Consider the following 18,639-nt stretch of genomic DNA (forward strand, 5'->3'; position numbering starts at 1 on the left):
ATACTGACAGGACTTCCCTATAACCAGTTCTAGCTGGTTCTCACACTGCCTGCACAAAGACTTCAAAGACTTGTCTGTGTATAAGAAGGGGCTGTGTCCCCTTCCAAAATGTTCTTGTTTTTGGACTTGAATCTGCCAGGGGCGTGCTGCTGCTTGGGCTCAGGGAAATCCCTGAGCCCTGCCCAGCCCCTGGACTCCTGATGGACCTTCCTGGACTACTGGGGGACCCCTCTGCCTTGCTTGGGCTGATGGGGGGGACTTGGTATTGCCCCCTGAGAATCTCTGGGACCTTTGGCAGCATGGAGAAGCTGCATTTCCTTTCAGATAACTTTTCCTTGCTTTTGCCAGGGCTTATTTTAGCCTAAAGCGCCTGGAAGCGCTTCGTTTGCTGATCTAGCGCTAGGAGCGCTGTGGATGGTCCTTTAGCGCTTGGGAGCGCTTTATGGGCGAGTGCCGGTGCCCACCCGGCACCTTTATTTAATTATTTTTATAGATGGGTGCCACCCCATTTATTTCATTGCCTAACGGGTGCTCACCCCGTTTCTACTTTTATTTTGGATTTCGAGGGTGCCCACCCCTCGTTTTGCCACTTTGAATCACCGCCGCGGCCGGGCCAAAAACAGGAAGTCAGGCGGCATCGCGCCTGACTCTGGGCGGGACTTCCGGTTTGGAAAAGGAAATCCCGCCGGCCGCCGAGCACTGATTGGGTGCCCGTCCGAGAAGAGGCGGAGAAGAGGAAGATGGCGGCGGCGGCTGCTGCGGGGCTCCCATGACCGAGAGGGAGCCCCGAGAGAGGGAAGCAGGGCGTTCGTGGCCGGTCCTCCGGCAGAAGAGGGAGACCGGAGATGAGACCGAGGGTAGTGGAGGCCGGCGTAAGCTTTCGCGGGGCTCCCATGTGGACGGGAGAGCCCCGCGGTGATGTGGTGGCTGCAGAGGCAGGCGGGGCTCCAGTGTCATCGAGAGCCCCGCGCTTCCCTAAGGAGTCGTCCCTCAAGCCCTGAGGAGCTTTGTGACTGCCCGCCTGCAATGAGGAGAGCCGGTGAGTGATATCGGCTGGGGCGGGCTCCATTGGAGCTACTGCTGGCGCGGGGGACGGGCGCAGAGTGTTGTTGCAATTAGGGCGGCCCTGGATGGCAGTGGGTCGCTCCAACGTTGTATAGAGCCGGCGAGGCTCCCCTGAGGGCCAACCATTTTGTGTTTAGAGCCACAGAGGCTCTGGGGGCCATTTCTTTTAATTAGAGGGGGCGTCGGGGCACATTGCCGGTGTCCGCCCCCCTCTTGCCCACGAGGTGTTGGTTCAGAGCTCGAGAGGCTCAGGGTGCCAGTTTGTATTTACGAGCCTTGAGAAGCTCGAGGGCCAGTTCTTTGTTTTCAGAGCCTGAGGGCTCCATGGGGCCCATGTGTTTTAGAGCGTGTGTGGCTCCAACGTCTGGGGCATGTGAGATGCCCAGAGCCTGTGTGGCTCCAACAGTTGGCGCAGTTTGCGCCTAAGGGTCAGTGAGGGCCCTGCCACAGTTTTGCTGAGTTCCCAGCTGCCCAGCAATTAGTGGGCAGCTGCACCGTTTAGGTCTTGGGATTTCACAGGTGCCCAGCAAGTAGTGGGCACCTGCACCGTTTAGGCCCCTGACATTGAGACACAGGGCGTCCTAGCCCCAACAAGGCCAGTTGGCCTAGGGACTGCCACAGGTAGTGGCTTATGTGAAGTTTTGCGCAATGTGGTTACCTGCTATGTTTAGGATGGTAATTGCCTACTGTGTGTTTTTGCGCTATTTGAATTGTGTCTTTCTTTCCATGCGCTGCACCTCTGAATGTTTTAGGCGTCATGTGTCTCCTAGCGCTGCACCTCTGAATGTGTTTGTGATGCATCATGTGCTTTGTTCTTAACACCGCTGAATGTGTAGGTTTATGCATCATGTGTTTCCCTTTACTACTCCTCTGAATGTATATTTATGCATCATGGGTAATGTGTTGTGCTTATACCCCTAAATGCTGTGTGATACTTAGGTGGTTGTTCTTTTTAGTACAGGTGGTCCTAGTGAGGTCCTGGTCCCCTGCGTGACATTCTCCTAAGGCGGTTAGGGTTGCGTAGGTGGTACTTACATGTTCCCCGTAGTTACTGGATGTGATTTATAACTGTTATTTTGTTTCATATCTTATTTTCTATGATCTACAAAGTACTATTTCTAAAAGTGTTGATTCTGACAGTGGCCCATGTGGCCCTGTCCTGTGTAAATAATCCCATGTGAATATTGCCCGTGCCAGTTGGCACAATGTATATGTGTGGTTCTATCTGATATGTTTTGACAATACAAAAGTTATTTTAATATAACCTTGTGTGGAGTTCCTTTTGTGGTGTGCCTAGGATGTTGTTGCTGTTGTGTGCTGACGCAAATGCTTTTCACATTGCCTCCGAGTTTAGCCTTACTGCTTGTGCCAAGCTACCAAGGGGGTGAGCAGGGGTTATCTTGGCGTGTGACTCCCTCGCCCTGACTAGAATGGTGGTTTCTGCCTGGCTTTGGCGTCAGCCTTAGCCTACCAGAAATAGCCAGTTCTAACAAGAACCAACATTTTTCACACAGTTTTGGCATTTTGCTGGGACATAGCCTATTTTTGCTATTTTTAGTGCTTTCAACCTCCTTTCAGTTAATGGTAAAAATGAGTTTGAAAGCAATATTGGATCCTGGAAAGCTATACATTTTAGAAAAGTAGACAATATTCTGAATTCTTAAAGGGGTCATTTGTCTAAATCCGGGAAGGTTTCTTTATAGAAACTAACAGTTAAATATTGGAAAAATTGAAAATTAGTTGAAAAAAACAGCCTTTTGTGTCAACGTTTTCACCTGGAACTTCTTGTAATTATGACAGCTCTTTGAAAGCAATATACAGTTACATCCGCTGGACCGTCCTGGTTGTGGAGATATATAGGACTTGTAGGTTCACTAAGAACCAGACAAACGCAGAGCCAAAAACTGAGCAGCAACTTGCAATGGTATTTTATTATGTACCGGGTATAGAGCAATTATTCTGGGAAAATGTATACATGGAAAAATCGGTATGAAAGACACCTATGTATTTCTGAAATGGGTACAAATGACAGAGTTTAGAAACAGTACATATTTGTACATTTTCAAAATTGGGACTACTCATACTAGCATGAGAATTTTTGGTCATTTTCAAAATGACTTCTTTTTTACACAATGTCTTTCATTTGGAAAGGAGAAATGCATGAAAACTCAATAGGTAATAACAGTTGATATACAAATCTGAATTACCCTAAGTCTCCCAATAAAAACGGTACCTCACTTGTGTGGGTCGGCCTTATGCCTGCGACAGGAAACGGTGCAAAACGCAACGTGGTCATACCTCAATCTCGCAGTGAAAAATGACGCTTTTTTGGCAGATTGCTTAGCTGTAGTTTTTGTACCCTAGCTCTGCTGGCACCTAGGGAAACCTAGCAGACCTATACATTTTTGAAAAGGAGACACCCAGGGGTATCCAGGATTGGGTGACTTGACTGCCTCCACCAGGATTTGTTACCCAGAATTCCTTGCAAACCTAAACAATTGACAAAAAAAACAAATTTTCCTCACATTTCTGAGGTGGAAAGTTCTGGAATCTGCGTGGATCCACAAATTTTTACCCACCCGGCGTTCCCCAAAGTCTTCTGATAAAAATGGTACCCCACTTGTGTGGGTCGGCCTAGTGCCTGTGACAGGAAACTGCGCAAAACGCAACGTAGTCGCACCTTAATTTCGCAGTGAAAAATGATCTTTTTTGGCAAAGTGTCTAGCTGTAGTTTTTGAACCGTAGCTCGGGCGGCACCTAGGGAAATCTAGCAAACCTATACATTTCTGGAAAACTAGGCACCCAGGGGAATCCGGGATGGGGTGACTTGACTGCCTCCCACCAGGTTCTGTTACCCAGAATCCCTTGCAAACCTAACAAATTGACCAAAAAAACACATTTTCCCACATTTCTGTGGTGGAAAGTTCTGGAATCTGCCTGGATCCAAAAATGTCCTCCCACCCAGCGTTCCCCCAGGTCTCCCGATAAAAATGGTACCTCACTTGCGTGTGTGGGTCAAGGACGCGTGACAGGCAAGGGCCCAAAACCTATTGAGGCGACATCAAAATGACCTATCACAAACCAACCTGGTTTTGCAAGGAGGGTCCCATGAGTTTTTGGCCCGAGGCTCGGCGGCCATCTAGAGAAACCTACCTAACCCACACATTTTTGGAAACTAGACACCCGGGGGTGTCCAGGGAGTATGGCTTGCATGGGTCCCCCATCGTTCTCCTACCCAGAATCCACTACAAACCTCACATTTCGCCGTAAAATACACTTTTTCTCACATTTCTGTGTGGTAAAATTCTGGAATCTGTGTGGATCCACAAACTTCCTCCCACCCAGAGTTCTCCCAGGTCTCCCGATAAAAATGGTACCTCACTTGTGTGGGTAGGCATAGTGGCTGCAACAGGAAATAGCCCAAATCGTACTGTGGAGACTTTAAAATTAGCTATAGTAAAACAACCTGGTTTTTGGGGGGGGCACCTGAGATTTTGGCCCCAGGCTCGGCGGCCTTCTTGGGAAAGTACCAAACACAGACATTTTTGAAAACTAGACACCCGGGGGAGTCCAATGAAGTGTTGTTTGCATGGATCCCCCAAAGTTTTCCTACCTAAAATGCCAGGCAAACCTCAAATTTAGCTAAAAAAAACACATTTTTCACAAATTTGTTTGTGGAATTACCGTGCCGGCACAAATTTCCAACCCCACAGCGTTCCCCTTAGTGTCCCGAGTAAAATGATACCTCACTTTTGTGGGTGTCCAAAGCAGAACTGGCTAAAAACATATTTTTAAAAAAATGTAGCGCTTAGAATTCTCGGTGCTATACTCTAAATCCCTATGTTTTGGGCTCTTCCTAGTCAGAGGCCATTGGCCCACCCACACAAGTGAGTTATCATTTTACTCGGGAGAACAAGGAGAACGCTGGGTGGTAGGACATTTGTGCCGGCACTGTGATCCCACTCAAAAATGTATGGAAAAGTGTGTGTTTTTAGCTAAATTAGAGGTTTGCAGGGATTTCTGGGTAGGAAAATAGTGGGGGACCCACGCATGCCATACCTCGCTGTACTCCCCCGGGTGTCTAGTTTTCAGAAATGTTTGGGTTTGGTAGTTTCCTAGGATGGCCACCGATCCCGGGGACAAAAACCCAGGTGACCCCCCTTGCAAAACCAGGTTGTTTTGTGATAAGTCATTTTGATGTTGCCTCAATAGGGTTTGGACCCTTGCATGTCACCGGTACTTGACTCACCCACGCGAGTGAGGTATCATTTTTATCGTAAGACCTGGGGGAATGCTGTTTGGGATGAAATTTGTTGATCCTTATAGATTCCAGAACTTTCCCACACAGAAATTTAAGAAAAAAGTGATTTTTTTCAGCTAAATTTGAGGTTTGCAGGGGATTCTGGGTAGGAAAACGTTGGGGGACCCACGCATGCCATACCTCGCTGGACTTCCCCCGGGTGTCTAGTTTTCAGAAATGTTTGGGTTTGGTAGTTTCCTAGGATGGCCACCAAGCCCGGGGACAAAAACCCAGGTGACCCCCCTTGCAAAATCAGGTTGTTTTGTGATAGGTCATTTTAATGTTGCCTCAATAGGTTTTGGGCCCTTGCATGTCGCGGGTACTTGACTCACCCACTCGAGTGAGGTATCCTTTTTATCGGGAGACCTGGGGGAACGCTGGGTGGGATGAAATTTGTGGATCCATGTAGATTCCAGGACTTTCTCACACAGAAATTTGAGAAAAAAGTGATTTTTTTCAGCTAAATTTGAGTTTGCAGGGGATTCTGGGTAGGAAACCGTTAGGGGACCCACGCAAGCCATACCTCGCTCGACTCCCCCGTGTGTCTAGTTTTCAGAAAAGTGTGGGTTTGGTAGGTTTCTCTAGATGGCCGCCAAGCCCGGGGCCAAAAACTTATGGGACACCCCCTTGCAAAACCAGGTTGTTTTGTGTTAGGTAATTTTGATGTCGCCTCAATAGGTTGTTGACCCTTGCCTGTCACGGGCACTAGGCCTAGACACACAAGTGAGGTACCATTTTTCTCGGAAGGCTTTGGGGAACATGGGGTGGGTGGAATTTTGTGGATCCACGCAGATTCCAGAACTTTCCAACACAGAAATGTGAGGAAATTTAGTTTTTTTGGCAAATTATTTAGGTTTGCAAGGGATTCTGGGTAACAGAACCTGGTGAGAACCAATCAAGTCACCCCATTCTGGATTTCCCTGTGTGTCAAGTTTTCAAAAATGTACAGGTTTGCTAGCGTTCCCTATGTGGCGGTTGCGCTGGGGCCCAAAATCCACAGGTAGGCATATTGCTAAAAACAAATCCGTGACTTGTCGGCTTTCTGCCGCCCTGGGGGGGGGCGGGGTTTCGGGGGTGGGGTTGCCCGATATGCCAAGGGGGGCAGAAACACTGTGGCTATTTTTTTGGGGGTGACATGAAAAAAGTCAGAGTAATCGTTGGCGTCAAGTGGGCTTCCCTCCCCGGCGGGGTAGATTGGGGGTAATGCCCCCATCTGCCCCCCAGGTGGGGTAGAAAGTCCACTAGACGCCAGGTAGTTTTTTGTGCAAATTTTAATTAGGGTGGGGTCTGCCCAAAACGGGCATGCCAATGCCACACCCTAATAAAAATTTGCCCAAACAAAATCCCTGGTGTCTAGTGGGCTTTTTGCCCCCCCACCCGGCGGGGTAGATTGGGGGCTAATGCCCCCATCTGCCACCCAAGGGGGTTAGAAAGTCCACTAGATGCCAGGGAGTTTTTTGTGCAAATTTTAATTAGGGTGGTGTCTGCCCAAAATGGGCATGCCAATGCCCCCACCCTAATAAAAATTTGCCCTAGTGGGCTTTTTGGGGGCTACTGCCCGCACCAGAGGGATTTCAGGGGGTGGGTGTGATGACGACCTGAGCTCGTCATCAGCACACGAGCACTGTGTGCCATGACGAGCTCAGCTCGTCATCAGCAGGGAAGGGGTTAAAAAGTTGGACATGTACTTTTAACTATTACATGTCCTGATACTGTTAAACTCTTAAATTTGTTTTTCACTACTGCAAAGCCTGCCTCTCCCATATGATAACATTGGGTTAAATTATTGCAGGTAGGAATGGCAAGTTAGGAGCCTAAATAATTGTAACTTATAACCCTCTTTAATGGTGAAGTCACTTTAAGTCACAATTCTGAAAATTCTACTTTTAGGAAGTTGGAATGCTCTTGTCCTAACCATCTGGTGCCTGTATCCTGGGTCACATGATTAGGTGTAGCTTAGCTGGCAGTTGATCTTTCTGTATTACTCCCAGACAGGGAGACAAATGGAGAATGGTGTTGGCAGGATGGGCCATCTCTGGCTTGATGAGAGGGAGGAGCTGCCACCTACCAGACTTGCACATCACAAAGTCTATGATCACAAATGGTTTTGACACTAGTCTTTTTTATCCCCAGACAAGCTGGGTCAGTAAATGAAGGCAGGAAGTTCCACACACCTCGGAGGGTGGAAATCCAGAACCTTCTCTAACTTCAAAGTTGGAACCAAAAATAAATATTGGGCACTCAGACATAACTCTTCAGTACACTTCTGGACTTGTGGAAAACTCAGAAGGACTGTTGTGCTGCTCTGCAAGAAGGACTGTTACTCTGCTGCCCTGCTGCCTGAGTGAAAAGGACTGGACCTGCATCTTAAAACCAGGACCACCAGAATGACATCAAGGGCTAGTTAGCTGGCTTCCTGATCAGAGCCTCTGGGACAGAAAAGGCTCCAGCCACCTTCAACCCAGCACCTGGACTCTGTCTGCAGTGAGCCCACCCTCCACCCCCCAAGTGGTAACACTCTAGCCATGACCCCTTGGAAGTGGTTCTGAAGATGCTCTGCCAGCCCAGATGTCATCCTATAAACTGAACCAATGCAGCGTGATGCATCTCCTTGCAGCCACAGCGGAACTGTCCCAGCGTGCCACGTACCAGACATTGGACGTCGCATCACAGTCCGCAGTCTCCTCAGAACCACCGCTGCATGCCGCTTTCTCGATGCCGCTTTCTCGATGCAAGCCTAAACATCTCTGGTGCCTCGTCAAAGATATCCTCGGCAATGATGCAGGATTCACATGGTAGCTTCTCTTGAACCTCCAGTGTGTGATGCATCTCAACACAGGACTTCATATTGCAATCTCTTCGTTGACGGCATCCTCAATGAGGATGCAGGACTCCTCATCGCAGCCCTGCAGCTCCTCAGAACTGCCACTGTGCAACACCTCCTTGATGCGGGATCCCGTAACACTCCCCAACCAGGATTTAATATACTTAATTCAGTGGACGTAACTTGGTTCCTGTATCCGACCCGCACTCCATCACGGTCGGCCTGAATTTGTCACTTTGTCCTGGTCTGGTGGAACTTAGCTTCCTATTTCCCTTTCTCATATACCTTTTCCCGTGCTACCTGCTGCACTTTTTCCTGCTCTACATCAATTTCCCCGCTTCCTGTGCCCCAACTAGTCTCTTTATGCTCAGTCTATCACAATCTGTTTGTGCAGGATCCCCATTCTACATTTACCTGCCACCTTTCAGTACCAGGTTGTGCTACACCTGTTGGGGACTTGGAGTTTGGCCAGAAGACACTGCTACATATGACTTGATTTCAACTTCTTTAAAAGATGCAATTATTATTTGCCTATTTGCCAATGCTGTTATTTGTTGTCCTTTGTGCAGCTAAGACATCTTAACCACAAATAAGGGCCACTGGGCTCATTTTTTTGGCCGATTTCTCTGCATGTTGCATTGCTGTTAATCAAACTTGCTCTTTACCAGCTTCTTTCTCCTCTGATAATTCCTTTTAGTTCCATGTGTAATGTCTCTATTAGTCTATTATTTTATTTTTTTATTTATATAGCTTGTATGGCACAGGCTTCATAACAAACTACCTATTGACCTATTGCATAAGCACTAAAGCAAAGGCAAAAGTGGGATTTGGAGGAGACGTTTAGGTTTAGAAGAGATGGGTCTGGAAAATAAAAGAAACAGGACAGCTCTAATGTCAAGAGGAAGTTTTGTTTTCTGGAAGAATGATCTGAGAATAAGTAAAGGATTCTGCAGGGAGAATCAGATGGAATCTTGTTTCATACATAAGGGCAGTATGTTTCAGATAAGCATTCAAATGTGAGACCTAAAAAGCTATAAGCGAGGTTTGGCTCTCTTTAGAAGTTAGTGGGACCTCTCAGCCATGAGGTAACCGGGTAACTTTTACTAATACAACAGTGTCCCTCCTCACAGTTTTTGAAGCATCTGAAGGGGGTCACATTGCAACCCTCAACAAGGGCATCAAAAAGGAAGCAGTTCAAAAGGCTCCTTTACTCAAGGGCTTATTTGTTCATGCTAAGGTTGTGACACAGTAAGGCACCCCGTCCTATAACTGACTTGGCAACCGGTTGGGACCCAGCAAAAGGATTTCTATTTTTGATCCAAATCAACCCATTCTTATCAATTCAATCTTCTTGGAGGCCCAGACCTTCAGCAAGGAGGCTGAAATCATCTTCAAGATGGTAGGCATAGGCTAGCTCTAGGAAACAATGGACAGGCAGACCATGAGGAGCAGTGCCAAGAGGGGAACAGATTGGGCATCACTGAGAAGCTCTGCTTTTTTAGACTTTTTAGAACAGTTTGTAATAGTTCATTAAAGGCACTGGGTATGAGGCCAGAGACCCAAATGTAGTTGGTATTTGAAGCCAAATGGCAAAGGTTCAAGAATAGATTCCACAGAGGTATATGAGGTAGGAAGGAGTTGGAAAAGGAGTATGTCTGCTACTTCATCTGAGATGGATATGAAGTTGAAGTGGCATTTGTTGAGGTTTGGTCATTGGACTCTTGACAGTGGCAGGAGGAAAAGGGAAGCAAGACGGACATTTTGTTAAATTATTGAATCTCTTTATTCTCAAAACTTTCTAAACAAATCACAGAAACTATTGTGTCCTGGGGTGGGGAGTGGGTTCCCTGGGGCACAATAATTGATCTGGGCCCGGAAAATGTGATTTACAGGCTCAGGGAGGGGGCCCTTCCCTTTGCTATGGAATTTGGTACTGGGGTATGGGGTCCCTGGGGCTTGGTAAGACTTCGGGGAGCTGGACCTCATGCACCCCTCCCTTAAAATGGAATTCTACCCCTGGGGACGGGGTCCCAGGTGCCTCCCAGAAGCTCGGGGAGGGGGGCTATGCTCAGCCTCCCCAAAGAGAATGTTTTGCCCCACCCCCGGGCCCTGGTCCACCATGGGAACGTTTTTAATAGTAGTGCATATTCTCCATAAATATATGGCAAAATTGAAAGGAAAATGTTTTTGACCCCACCACCAGGCCTATGGGGTCAGGGTATCTCTACCCTGCCCACTTATGTCTTTTTTATCTTACTTTTAGGGCTTGAGACTGAGTCCGGTGTCCTGAAATCGGTGACACCACATCCTTGTTGATTTGGTGGCAGCCAATCAGACCTCCTCTGGAGATCTCTTGGTCCCAGGGATCCTCTGCAGCATGAATTAAACAAAGTTTCTAGCCTTAATTTCTCAAAAACGATTGAACAGATTTACAACAAATCATAAAAAGCACTCTTTCTGCACCAAGGTCTAGCTTTGGGCCAAATTTGGGGTAATTCTGTTCTGGTGTTTGGTCCTAGCTGTGTCTAAAGGCATTTTGTGACCATGCCTTTTTCTTGACCCCCCTCCCCTGCTTGATGGATCACCCCAAACCTTTCCAGGATGGAGCTGAGGTGGAAGAACCTTTTTGGACAGTTTTGTGGAAATTACATCGCTAAAGTTATAAGCAATCCAAAAATCCATTTCCTATGTAAATGTGGTCCGAACTATAGCTACACCATTGCGATTTGTTTGGTACCACAGGACTCCCACTTGAGTCCCTTGGGACCAACCATCTAAATATATCTAACAGTTTCTGAGCATTAACCCCTACTTGTTCACTCCAAGCCCATCGTTAAATGCTAATATCTCCATAAAGATTTACACCAAATCACAAACATCATGCTTTCCAAAGTAAGTTGTAACTTCTTGACAAATTTTGTGTTCAGCCATTCTTTCTGTATCGGATAACAAAGTTTGCTATGAGAATTAGGACATTGGAAATTACCCCCTCTCTTTTTCTTGCCTCTTGCTTGATGGATCAAGGCAACATTTTCCATAAAGGGGCAAAGGTAGATGAACCTTGTATTGGAAAGTTTTGTGCAGATTCGTTACATGGCACCAAAGTTACTAGCGAAACAAAAAATGCTTTTCTTATTGAAACTCCGACAGAAGTCTAACTGCAGAGTGGCAAGAGCCAATGTGTAATGTGTGTGTGTTTACACACAAACAGACATATGTATGTATATATGTTCACTGAAAAAAGTGAAGATATAGTTAGGTTTGGTAATAATATCTTAATTGGTATTAACAAATACTCAGAAACTATAACTTGCACCCCACCATGCACAGTGTTGTTGTCAAAAATAGCAATTCAGTTGTCATCAGTAATGTTATCAATGATGTCAAAAAGCATGTCATGAGTGTTGTAAAATGTGAGGTCATACCCAGTGCAAGGCGCAAGTAATAGTTACTTGACATAACTATGATTGTTATATTTCAGTGGTTTTTTATAGTTTAAAACATCATGTTTAATCTGACATTTTCATCTACTATAACATCAGGTTAACCTTTGTTTGTCTCAGCCATTCCCAGCCAAGCACGGCCCTTTGCCTATTTGCGGCAACCCACTACAAACACTCAGACCCTGACCTTCCTATTTTTACATTTTCCCAATCCCACAAGTCTCTCACGCGAGGCAGCCCAGCTCCTGCACTCCTGTAGGACTCACGCTGGCTCTCCCAGGACACCTACAGGATGGTGGGTATCCCCCAAGAAATATATTTGGAAAATTTGGCCTCAGGAGACGCGCCCTTTGGGACCCACCCATAAAATCCAGGGGTTCAAGGTACCCCTACCCTGCCCTCTATACCTAATATGCTTTATTAGTTGAAGTTGTGTGATCGCTAGACTCTTTCGAGCCAAAACCAACCGGCCAGATATACAGAGTTTTTTAACCTTAATTTCTCAAAATCTACTAAGCGGATTTGCACAAAAGCACGCTTTCTGTACCAAGATCTAGCTTTCTGCTAAATTTGGTTTAACTCTGTTCAGCCGTTATTGCACTATTGAGGTTACATTTTCTATGAAAAATTGCATGAGGAAATTGCATTTTGGGGACCAATCTTTTTCTCAGCTGCCCCTTGACAGATCACCCCGAAAGTTTCCAGGAAGGAACTGAGATGGATAAACTTTTTTTTTGGAAAGTTTCGTTAACATTTGTCAAACAGTGGCAAAGTTATTAACAAATCAAAAAATGCTTCTCTTATGGTAAATAGGCCCTAACTATAACTAAACAGCAGTGGTGACCACCACTATGTAATATATATATATATATATATATATATATATATATATATATATATATATATATATATATATATATATATATATATATATATATATATATATATATATATTCACTGAAAAAACCATAGGTTATAGACCATATATAGTTAGGAATTAGCATTTAGAAAACCTTATTTTACTCACACAAAACCATTGAAATTCCATATATAGTTAGTTGCACTAACTATATATCGCGCACCCGCAATCCACTGCTGATGATGTCACATATTACATCATTCATGACATGGTCAGTGACATCACTGATGACATCACTGATGACATCATCTAGTGTCTGTGTGTTTTTGTAAAGTTTAAATACGTTTTACATATTGAAGAATGACTGGATGGATGGAAGACTGAGTGTGTGTGTGGCTGGCTGGGAGGTGTGTGACGCTGTGCATATCAATGTGTACTTGTATCAGTGATTGTATAAGAGAGTAAGTATGTGTTAGTATATGTGTGAAAAGTATGGTGTTCTGTGTTTAACTATAGATGAGGAAATCGAAGTGTGATTGATTCTTCACAGGACTGACTAGGTGTATGAGTGCATATGATAGTGTTCTAATAATAACTGACTGTATGTATGAGTAATTGTATGGGTGAATGAGTGAATGTGTGTGTAGACGTACGAATCAGTGAGTGCGTATGTAGTAACTGGTATTGGTGTGTCATGATGTCATCAGTGATGTCATTTGAGATGTCATCAGTGATGTCATTTCAGATGTCATTAGTGATGTCATCAGTGATGTCACTGAAGTATGGTGTTCTGTGTTTAACTGTATAGATGAAGAAATGGAAGTGTGATTGATTCTTTACAGGACTGACTTGGTGTGTGAGTAACTCCATGGATGAGTGGCAGTGTGTGACTGTCTGGATAGGTGTATGAGTGCATATGATAGTGTTGTAATAATGAGTGACTGTATGTATGAGTGATTGTATGGGTGAATGAGTGAATGTGTGTGTAGACGTAGGAATCAGTGAGTGCGTATGTAGTAACTGGTATTGGTGTGTCATGATGTCATCAGTGATGTCATTTGAGATGTCATCAGTGATGTCATCAGTGATGTCATTTGAGATGTCATCAGTGATGTCATCAGTGATGTCACTGACCATGTCATGAATGATGTAATATGTGACATCATCAGCAGTGGATTGCGGGTGCGCGATATATAGTTAGTGCAACTAACTATATATGGAATTTCAATGGTTTTGTGTGAGTAAAATAAGGTTTTCTAAATGCTAATTCCTAACTATATATGGTCTATAACCTATGGTTTTTTCAGTGAATTTTCCAGGTTTTGTAAATGCTAATTCCTAACTATATATGGTCTATAACCTATGTTTTTTTCAGTGAATTTCATTGGTTTTTTAACAGCTAATATCTGTAGCTGTAAAATGTATTCTTCTTTAAATCCAAAAATATATTTTATATGTTTATTAATAAATTTTTTTTTAAATATATTTTTTTCTTCGTTCCCGCTTCGCGAATCGGGAAGCTTCCCGTTAGCTGACCTTGATGCCGCGAAATAGACCGCGAGCCGGTAAACGTTTCTTTACCGCAACTGCCGCGTTAGAAAACAACATCGGGACGCCTCCCGTCCGCATGACGTTTCGCGTTGTCGCGTGATACGTCATATGACGTGCTACGTTAGCGAACTGGTACGCTTACCGAGTCGCAAAGCACAGGTTTCTGGAAGCAAACCGGGAGGCCCTGCAAAGCGCTTAACGTAAACACAGCAGGTCATGTGACTTGGTAATAACACTTTTCATTGGTTCATTTCACTTTTGGTTTCCTAATGATGTAAGACTAGGTCATATAATCTAAAATGAACACTTTTCATTGGTTGAGAACTATTGTTTTTCCCAAATGATGAAAATCCCTCCTTCTTTCCTCACTCTGACTTGTATCATTGTGAGAGAAAGACCCTTTGTTACCAGTGAGCAATGGCTTCTTTAGTAGCTTCAGCTGGTGCTTCCCCACCACCTCCACCACATCCAAGGAAGAGTGGACCACCTGCTCAAGTTATAATTCAGCAAGAAGAGGAAGAAGAGGAACAGGACGACGAGCACGAAGAGAGGCACTTTTTGCCTGAGGAGCCCAGGACGTCTCACCGGAAAGAAAACTTCATTTGGCAATTTTTTTAAATTCCCAAAGGTCAGAAAAAAGTAAATGCAAGATACGTTGATAGAGCGCGCGAGGCCACCCGACCAATAGTTTCGCCGTTTCCGGCTTCAGGGCCCATATACTTTTCAAATCACCATATACATCGATCAGGTGACTTCACGAGCTCTACCAAGTTGGTGTGTGTGTGTTCCCTGCTACCAATTTTCGGTGCACCCGACTTACCATCCACCGATGCGGGTGCCTAATGACCACAATGAATCAGGGAGCTAGCTGTAAAGGAAAGGCAGCAAAATACAAATCCAACCAATAACATTCAAATACTGTTTAAATGACCACGGACAACTGGAAGTTTTAAAATGTTTATCTAAAGTTCATTATTTTCTTGCATGAGGTACAATAAAACAAGGCAATCAATAACCAAGATAACGTAAATTATATATGCATAAAGAAATAATGACAGAGTAATCATCAAGGTACTAATAAAATGTAACGAGAAAAGATACTATGCAAGTCAGTATTATCTAAACAGGGATACCCTAAGTGTGGGTGACTATAGGAGAGCTTATAATGAATAACACGCTTCACTTAAGGTGAAGGGGCCTTTGAACAATCTAGGCAACGAAGTTCTAGACCATATCAGGAAATGACACACTGCTATGCAAAATATAATTTTTAACAAATGAGAAGACATAGGAATAAACTTATGGAAAAATATAAATGACTTTCAATAGTTGCAGAAAGGCATGGAAAGTATCACATGTGCAATGTTGAACTTTATTAAAGCCAAAGTTAGAAATTCAGAAGGTGCAAGAATTTAAGAATTTTCAGAGCAATATTTACCTAGAAAGGTGTGGAAACCAAACCCTGGCCACGGGTCAGTTAAGGACAGGAAACCCTCAAGGAAGGATACCCCTCAAAGGAAAGCAGGTGCAGAATGGACACCCAGGATAGGACAGGATACCCTCGGAATAGGAATCAGGACAGGACCCTCAGGATAGGACAGCAAACCCTCAGGACAGGACCCTCTTCAGGACAGGACCGGAACCCACAGTTCGGAAGCAACGCCTGCGCTCCACCCGCTCTGCAGCTATCGATCAAGACCCCGATTGGGTCAGCGAACTCCCAGCAAAGTGCTTCGCCAGCACTTTAAGGTTCAGTAGAACCTCAGTCTATGGTCAAATTCGGACAGAGTGCTTCGCAGCGCTCTGTATCTTCAGTCACCTATTGAGTGCGTTGGGTCAGTGACAGGTCAGCTAAACCAGACAAGTCGGACGGTTCACTAGGTGAACCCAGGGTAGATATACAGTTTGGGGACAGTGTACCACCCCCCAATGTTGCAAAGTGTCAAAATCCCTCAATTTGGATTGGTCCTAAGGTAGGATTTGGGTAACACACCAATCACAATACACGATTTGAAGCCTTCATTAACATATTTGGGTACCGCCTAGCAGGTTTGGGGTTCTCATGAGAACTGTGCAGGAAATTAACATTGTAACACATGAGGAGCAACATTCGCCGTTCTCGTAGCGCAGAGGTGGCTTTCCCAGGCGCATCTTGACTGTGGCTGCCAGCTGGCTGAGTTCCACTGTCCAAAGTGGCCACCTTTCAATGCTCCCTGGTCATGCGCAGAAGAGACCGTCAATATGGCTCCCAATCAGTTTGGACCCCCATTCCCCGCGGTACATGAAAAGTAAGCGAAAACAAATTAATACATAATAATGTCATTATGAAAACACATCACAGGGTTTGTACTTTTAACTCATCATCAAGAAATAAACTTATTGCATCTAAATGTTAGCTACATTGATACGGGCACAAGAGCAGTGGCACGAGCAGTACCACATGATAAGCACAGCTATGAATTACGCATGCGCATAACTTTCCCTCCACTTCTGCAGACGCGTCAGGACACGTGAGTGTGGCTGACGCATGCGCAGTAACTAAAATACAAGCGGCGGCCATATTAGAGGACACGGATTAAATTCATTAGAAATACACATAGGCAAGCTTCGGGAATTTTGCCTAAACAAAATAAATGTTAGTAAAACATACGTTTTGTTACCTTATTACACATAAATGAGGTTCTTGACTTCGGCAAGCCGCAAAATATGCGAAGCTTTGCTTCATCAATCCCCTCTTTGATGATATTTACTATCATCACAAATTATAATGGAACCAGATGCCAACTTTCTTTCATACTTTATAAAGTTCTATTTCTTCCAGCAGCCGTTCTAACTTTTCTCTCTCAGTTTTAGCAGGGTGAGAAGTCTTCACCTTTTTGTATATCTGATCATTCACTTCCTCTAATTCAATCTCATCCACACTTCGTTTCACTCCTCTTGCATTTACCTCGTGCTTTTTGGTGCGCTTGCGGTATTTACAGCATAAGAAAATGGAAAGTATAATAAGACCTATAATACCAATTGGCATCAGAATTTTGAATAATAAGCTTTTACCTATGCTAGCAAGCCAATGACCCACATTTGAGAGACCATCTACCAGTCTCTTCCAGGCACTATCAACCTCGAGTGGTTTGAGTTCCTTTGCCAAATTAGTAATGTTTTTCACATATCTTTTGATCTGTACACTTTTATCCGGAATATAAGTGCAACAATGTTGCGCCTTCAACATCCGGCAGACTCCGCCCTCTTTCGCTAATAAGGTGTCAAGAGCAAGTCGATTTTGTAAAACCATTGATCTGATCGCAACCATTTCGGTATTGACCAGCAGAAATCCATGAGCTGTTTCAGTAGACAGCACATCTACTATAGTAGACAATTTGCAAATTCTGTGAGTGTTCAGAACCACTCCCACTCCAGGTATCAGTGCACTGAAAATACTACCCATAATTTCACCTATACTTTCTCTTTTACTACGCACTAAGCCATTAGTATCTTCATTGCTTCCAGCTTTTCCATTCACATGGTATATTTTCGGGAAGACAATGCCAAAGTAGCAGCTTCCATACCAGTGATCCGGCAATTTGAAATAAGCCTTGTCCCCACAAATATAATAAATTCCAGGAAACACAGGCTCTGACCCATTTTTGAAACCCCAACCTCCAATTACCTTGTAATTATGTTCGCATTCACTGGAACCAATGAAAACATTATTATAATAGCTAGTCTTCTCGCGGTGAAGACATAGCTTGCCTTTCTTTTCAAAATCCAGCAACAGAGCAGGACCCGCTCCACCAGATGAGGTGCCTTCCATGTTCTCTGCCCACTTTGGCTTTTTCTGACTTTCGTCATTAGCCTTCTTCTGAATTTTAATTCTCCTTTTCTCTGCCATGTTCAGGAAAATTTTTTCCTGCTCACGCAAAGAACAAGTCAAGTTATCTCTGTGTGCGTCTGCTATGTCAATGTTACCTATAGTCAGAAAGTAGTCTCCCATATATCTTATGGTGTCAGTTTTGGTATGTACAGGATTCAAGTTCCCACGTATAGGAAGTTCAGAAAAAATCACGTCATTGTTAGAGTAATAGTACTGTAACGGTCCTCTTTTATAGAATAAACTAGCTAAAATGCTACAGGAGATTCCATATGTCAATGGCAGATGATGGTATGTCACGCCTTCAGCCACAGAAGTAGGTAGCTTCATGCAGACATAGCAATCTTCAATTTCCATAGTCTCTACATAGTGTATTAACAAGTTTGCGAAAACATTTAAGTGTGTCTTGTTCTTAACTCCATGATAATGTAGTCCTCCCTCATCTGATGCTTCTAAGTTCTGTTTTGTTTGTCTCAAAGCTCTTTCATGTCGTGCTACACTCTGTGTTGTTAGCTCCTCATTGTCAGTATTTACAACTTCAGTAGGGACAATGTTAGTATCTTTACTTACAGCAAAGGGAATGAAAATTGTTAATCCTATCCAGATAACTATCAGTACTACTACACTACATATACACACCTTGCAACACGTCTTAAAACGGCTGCAACTAGGTCTACCATTCACCGTTGAATCAGACATTTTGGCTCAGAAGGAGTGTTCTCACCCCTC

The sequence above is a fragment of the Lissotriton helveticus genome, chromosome 5_1, assembly GCF_964261635.1.
Source record: "Lissotriton helveticus chromosome 5_1, aLisHel1.1, whole genome shotgun sequence".
NCBI classification, from domain to species: domain Eukaryota; kingdom Metazoa; phylum Chordata; class Amphibia; order Caudata; family Salamandridae; genus Lissotriton; species Lissotriton helveticus.